At 42.5% G+C, this 7,045-nt stretch overlaps 1 pseudogene; it reads left to right on the forward strand.

Moving 5' to 3' along the window:
• Positions 1–318: 318 nt before the first annotated feature.
• Positions 319–3,645, forward strand: LOC131384167 (peroxisomal multifunctional enzyme type 2-like; annotated as a pseudogene).
• The last annotated feature ends 3,400 nt before the right edge of the window (positions 3,646–7,045 follow it).

The following is a 7,045-nucleotide window of genomic DNA, read 5'->3' on the forward strand; positions in this document are numbered from 1 at the left end:
AATTTTGTCTGTTAAACTTTTGTGGCAGACAACTCCCGGGTTGCTTGCCAGGGTCACACTTTCTTATAATATGGGTTTCCCCTAATAACATCTAAATTATGTGACATCGGTCTCTGGCAGGAACTAGGGTAGACATCAGGACCAATCCAATTCTTTGGAACTGGGAGGGTACTATGACGTCTAGAACAGAGAATCACTGAGCCTGGGTGGCCTTGTCTTTGTCGAGTCACATTAATGGCAACTATTTTAGGAACTTCAGCCAAGGGCTTGAAGCAAGACTAGTTCCCTCTCATTGACCTTTGGTTGTTCTAAACATCCATGAGGTAATTTACATCCTTTCAAAAATGTGCCTTTTTGCTAAAGTTAGAAAGAGGATTTCTGTTTCTTACAACCAAAGAATCTTAACCAATAAAACCCATCTGTTTTTTATTTTTGTTAATTTTTTAGAGCTGTATTTTAGGCTGAAGCGTGGTAGGGCAATCATGACTCACTGAAGTCTCAAACTCCTGGGCTCAAGTGATCCTCCTACCTCAGCCTCCCGAGTAGCTGGGACTACAGGCATGCACCACTACACCTGGCGAATTATTATTATTATTATTATTATTATTGTAGAGATGCGGTCTTGCTATGTTGCCCAGACTGGTCTCAAAATTATGGCCTCAAGTGATCCTACTGCTTCAGCCTCCCAAAGAGCTAGGATTACAGGCATGAGCCACTGTGTCCAGCAAAAACCCATCTGTTTTTATTTTATTTTATTTTATTTTATTATTTATTTTATTTTATTTTATTTTTTTTTTTGAGACGGAGTCTTTCTCTGTCCCCCAGGCTGGAGTGCACTGGCGCGATCTCGGCTCACTGCAAGCTCCGCCTCCCGGGTTCACGCCATTCTCCTGCCTCAGCCTCCCGAGTAGCTGGGATTACAGGCGCCCGCCACCACGCCCGGCTAATTTTTTGTATTTTTAGTAGAGATGGGGTTTCACCGTGTTAGCCAGGATGGTCTCGATCTCCTGACCTCGTGATCCGCCCGCCTCGGCCTCCCAAAGTGCTGGGATTACAGGCTTGAGCCACCGCGCCCGGCCTATTTTATTTTATTTTTTTGAGACAGAGTCTCACCCTGTGGCCCAGGCTGGAGTGCAGTGGTGCGATGTCAGCTCACTGAAACTTCCACCTCCCAGGTTCAAACTCCTGAGTAGCTGGAATTACAGGCATGTGCCACCACGCCTAGCTAATTTTTGTATTTTTAGTAGAGACAGGGTTACATCATGTTGGCCAGGCTGGTCTTGAACTCTTGACCTCAGGTCATCAGCCTGCCTCAGCCTCCCAATGTGCTGGGATTACAGGTGTGAGCCACTGCGCCTGGCCCCATCTGTTTTTAACCTAATAATTTAATTAACTACTGGATGCTGTCTTCTTTTATTAATATTTTATATAAATATAATATTTCTTGGTATTTTATACTTGTTCCCAGAGCTAGTAAAAAACAAAACAAAACTCCCACAACCTTTCAGTCCTTTCTGCAGTTATTTTACTGACTGACTATGCAAAGCTTAGAATATACAGTCATAACTAAATGGATTTCAATCTCATGAAGGTGCCCAATATGTAAACAATTAAAGGTAGGCAAATCAGACTGAAAATTTGTTCTTTCATGGCCTTGGAATGAGAGAAATCTAACAGAAGCAGCTTCTAAAAATACAATCAAGATGATCTTGTATCTTTTTAAAAATAAGCCATTATTAGCAAGATCCTTCTCTCCTTTTCTGAAGTATGGGCTTCCCTTCACCGTAGCTATATGTGCCTCCATTTCTTAGTAAACTCATATCTTTCCATTCTGCTTTCTTAATCCTCTTCTTATCTATTTATCCAGCAATTAAGTCAACTGATACCTATTTAGTGCCAACTGTGAATTGATTGTGGTAGGTGCTAGATCTATAATCATAAAACAAAACAAAACAAACTTAGTTCCTGACCTTAAAGAGCCTATGATCTCATAGTGAGACAAATATTAAATAAATAAGCATTAAAAAATACCTAGTCACCGGGCACAGTGGCTCACGTCTGTAATCCCAGCGCTTTGGGAGGCTGAGGTGGGTGGATCACCTGAGGTCAGGAGTTTGGGACCAGCCTGGCCAACATGTGAAACCCCGTCTCTACTAAAAATACAAAAATTAGCCAGGCATGGTGGCAGGCGCCTGTAATCCCAGCTACTCCAGAGGCTGAGGCAGGAGAATCACTTGAACCCAGGAGGCAGAGGTTGCAGCGAGCTGAGATCGCGCCATTGCACTCCAGCCTGGGGGACAAGAGCGAGACCTCGTCTCAAAAAAAAAAAACCTAGTCAAAGTATGTGTCACTGCAGGCTGGACTCATGGTCTCACCACTGAGTTTCAACAGCTGATGATACTGGACACTGGTGTAGGGGAGGACTGCGCCCAGTCTGTGCCCTGGCTTTTGTAGAAAAAGGAGCACTAATTGTTGTGAATTATTTAAGAGGGAGTTGGTAAAGGCTCCTTAGTTGCTGATAAGGTTGGTGAAGAAATAAAAGACAAAGGTGGAAAAGTGGTGGCCAACTATGATTCGGTGAAAACAGGAGAGAAGGTTGTAAAGACAGCACTGGATGCTTTTAGAATAGATGTTGTAGGTCAACAATGCTGGAATTCTGAGGGATCATTCTTTTGCTAGGATAAGTGATGAAGACTGGGATATCATCCACAGAGTTCAATTGCGGGGCTCATTCCAAGTGACCCTGGAAAGCATGGGATCACATGAAGAAGCAGAAATATGGAAGGATCATTATCACTTCATCAGCTTCAGGAATATATGGCAGCTTTGGCCAGGCAAATTATAGTGCTGCAAAGTTGGGTCTTCTGGTCCGTGCAAATTCTGTTGGCAGTTGAAGGCAGGAAAAGCAACATTCATTGTAACACTGTTTCTCCTAATGCTGAATCAAGGTTGACTCAATTATGCCTGAAGATTTTGTGGAAGCCCTAAAGCCAGATTATGTAGCATCGCTGGTCCTTCGGCTTTGCCAAGAGGGTTGTGAGGAGAATGGGGGCTTGTTTGAGGTTGGAGCAGGATGGATTGGAAAATTATTCTGGGACTGGACCCTTGGAGTGGTTGTAAGACAAAATCAGCCAATGACTCCTGAAGCAGTGAAGGCTAACTGGAAGAAGACATGTGACTTCGAGAATGCCAGCAAGCCTCAGAGTATCCAAAAATCAACTGGCAGTATAATTGTAGTTCTAAGTAAAATAGATCCAGAAGGAGGAGTTTCAGCAAATCATATCAGTCATGCAACATCTACAGCAACATCAGGATTTGCTGGAGCTATTGGCCATAAACTCCCTCCATTTTCTTCTGCTTATACAGAACTGGAAGCTATTATGTGTGCCCTTGGAATGGGAGCATCAATCAAGGATCCAAAAGATTTTAAATTTGTTCATGAAGGAAGCTCTGATTTCTTCTGTTTGCCTACCTTTGGAGTTATCATAAGTCAGAAATCTATAATGGGTGGAGAATTAGCAGAAGTTCCTGGGCTTTCAAGGAACTTTGCAAAGGTTCTTTATGGGGAACAATACTTGCAGTTATATAAACCACTTCCTAGAGCAGGAAAATGAAAATGTGAAACAGTTGTTGCTGATGTCCTAGATAAATGATCTGGTGTAGTAATTCTTATGGATGTCTATTCTTATTCTAAGAAGGAATTTATATGCCGTAATCAGTTCTCTCTCTTTCTCATTGGCTCTGGAGGCTTTGGTGGAAAATGGACCTGAAAGTCAAGGTAGCTGTAGCCATACCTAATAGACCACCTGATGCTATACTTACAGATACCACCTCTCTTAATCAGGCTGCTTCGTACTGCCTCAGCAGAAACTGGAATCTGTTACACGTTGATCCTAACTTTGCTAGCCTAGCACGTTTTGACATGTGTACATAGATTATGTGTATGTGGATTATGTACATTTAGATTTTTTGTCAGGCATGTTTTATAATGTGTCAAGATTCAAAGTGATTAAGACTTGTTTTGCAAAACCAGTATATCCAGGGCGAACTACAAACTGAGATGTGGAAGGAAGGAAACAGAATTCACTTTCAAACCACGGTCCAAGGACCTAGAGACACTGTCATTTCAAATGCATATGTGAATCTTATGCCAACATCTGATATTTCAGCTAAGACACCCTCTGAAGGTGAGGAACTTCAGAATACCCTTGCATTTGAGGAAAAAGGTCACTGCCTTTTAAGGATGTTGGGTGTGAGATGGCAAAGAAAGTAAATGCTGTATTCGAGTGACATATTAGTGAAGGTGGAAATATTGCAGCTAAGTGACCTGAAAAGTGGCTCTGGAAAAGTGTATCAAAACCTGGAAAAGATTTTGCTGATGCATACTTTCAGATGAAGATTTCACGGAGGTAGTTCTAGGCAAGCTTGACCCTCAGAAGGCATCTGTTACTGGCAGACTGAAGGCCAGAGGGAACATTATTCTGAGCCAGAAACTTCAGATGATTCTTAAAGACTACACCAGGTTCTGGCTGGGCGCGGTGGCTCACGCCTGTAATCCCAGCACTTTGGGAGGTCGAGGTGGGCGGATCACGATGTCAGGAGTTCGAGACCAGCCTGACCAACTGAAACCCGTCTCTACTAAAAATACAAAAATTAGCTGGGCGTGGTGGCAGACACCTGTAATCCCAGCTACTCAGGAGGCTCAGGCAGGAGAATCGCTTGAACCCGGGAGGGGGAGGTTGTGGTGAGCCGAGACTGCACCATTGCACACCACTCTGGGTGACAGAGCGAGACTCAGTCTCAAAAAAAGAAAAAAAAAAGACTATACCAATTTCTGAAGGGCACACTATATTATTAATAAAGATAGAATAATTAAATACTCTCTTCACTCAAAGATGCTTGATTCTTCTGCAGAAGTGATCAGAACTAAGATGCAGAGGAAGTTACTTACCATTTTCAGATGTCAGATAAGTTTTCAGATTTTTTTTTTTTTTGAGACCCAGTTTCGCTCTTGTTGCCCAGGCTGGAGTGCAATGGCACGATCTCGGCTCACCACAACGTCCGCCTCCCAGGTTCAAGCGATTCTCCTGCCTCAGCCTCCTGAGTAGCAGGGATTACAGGCATGCACCACAACACCCAGCTAATTTTTGTATTTTTAGTACAGATGTGGTTTCTCCATGTTGATCAGGCTGGTCTTGAACTCCCGACCTCAGGTGATCCACCTGCCTTGGCCTTCCAAAGTGCTGGGATTACAGGCGTGAGCCACTGCGCCCAGCCGAGATTTTTATTTTTGACTATTTTTTTAATGTATAATTATTTTTACAAGGAACTATATATAAGCTAGCATATAGTTATCCTTCTGTTCTTAGATCTATATCTTCATAATAAAAAATTTTCACTCAAGTCTAGATTCTTTAGAAATTGTGATAGCATTTATAAAAGTTAAAAGGAAAATTAAATGAATAAAGGCCACTTTGATACCTTTAAAAAATACCTAGTTAAAAATCATGAAATATGTAATATAGGAATATTGTACATTAAATGAGAGGTTAAAATACAAAGTCTTGTTTAGATTCAAGGGGTAAGAAAAACTTCTCTAAGACAGTGACTTCTATGCTGATAAATGAAGGATAAAGCATAGAGGTTAGATAGGTACCGAAAAAGGAAAGAGCATTCTAGACAAAAGGAACAGCATATGAAAGAGCCCAGAGGTAAGAAAAAGAACTTTAAAAAGGACAAGTGTAGGCCAGGCACGGTGGCTCACGCCTGTAATCCCAGCACTTTGGGAGGCCAAGGTGGGTGGATCACCTGAGGTCAGAAGTTCGAGACCAGCCTGGCTAACATGGTGAAACTCCATTTCTATTAAAAATACAAAAAAATTAGCCGGGCGTGGTGGCAGGCACCTGTAATCCCAGCTACTCTGGAGGCTGAGGCAGAAGAATCGCTTGAACCTGGGAGGCGGAGGTTGCAGTGAGCTGAGATTGTGCCATTGCACTCCAGCTTGGGCAACAAGAGCAAAACTCCATCTCCAAAAATAAAAGGGAGAGAGAAGCTTTGTTTCTGGTTTCAGCATTTAGATGGATGGTAGTGGAATTTATTGATACAAGGAACTTTGGAGGAGCAGCAGGTTTCAGGGGAAGATCAAGATACATGGGCTTGTAGTTTAGAAAAATGATATGACCTAGAGATAGAAATTTGGGAGCAGTTGATATACAGATGGTATTTAAAGCCTTGAGAGTAGAAAACACCACCTGGGAAAACAGTGTCGACTGGTAAGAGAACAGAACCCCACACCAACTCTGCAGAACAACATGAAGCTAAAGGTAGAGGAGGATGCCATCAAAAAGGCAAAAAGGCAAAAAGGCCGGGCGCGGTGGCTCACACCTGTAATCTCAGCACTTTGAGAGGCTGAGGCGGGTGGATTATTTGAGGCCAGGAGTTCAAGACCAGCCTGGCCAACGCAGTGAAACCCCATCTCTACTAAAAATACAAAAATTAGCCAGGTGTGGTGGCAGGCGCCTGTAATCCCAGCTATTCGAGAGGCTGAGGCAGGAGAATTGCTTGAATCCGGGAGGCGGAGGTTGCAGTGAGCCAAGATTGTGCCACTGCATTCCAGCCTGGGTCACAGAGGGAGACTTACTTCAATTTAAAAGAAAAAAAAGGCAAAATGTTTAAGAACAAAAGAAGAGCCATAGAATCTGGAGGAAAAACCACATGAGTGTAGAGTAGGCATAAGAAAGCAGGCAGAAGAAAAAATTTGTTTCAAGAAAGCTATATGCTGTATTTCATGGAATGATGCTAAGTGGCAGAATATAAAAAAAAAGTGCACATTGATTGGGTCACATGGCTGTCACTGATCCCCTTAGACTAGTTTGAAGAAGTGTTTTTGCAACTTGCTATGCCCTATTCCAATCATGCTCTTCTTCCTGACCAAAAATTTTAAAAAGCAAAAACCGTTCTCCTACATTTTGCTTTGAAATCTATAGCACTCCTACTCCAAGGTGAGAAATTCTCCTTCACATAAAATGAATTCAAAACCTCTTTC

The sequence above is a fragment of the Hylobates moloch genome, unplaced genomic scaffold (assembly GCF_009828535.3).
Source record: "Hylobates moloch isolate HMO894 unplaced genomic scaffold, HMol_V3 SCAFFOLD_9, whole genome shotgun sequence".
NCBI lineage: Eukaryota > Metazoa > Chordata > Mammalia > Primates > Hylobatidae > Hylobates > Hylobates moloch.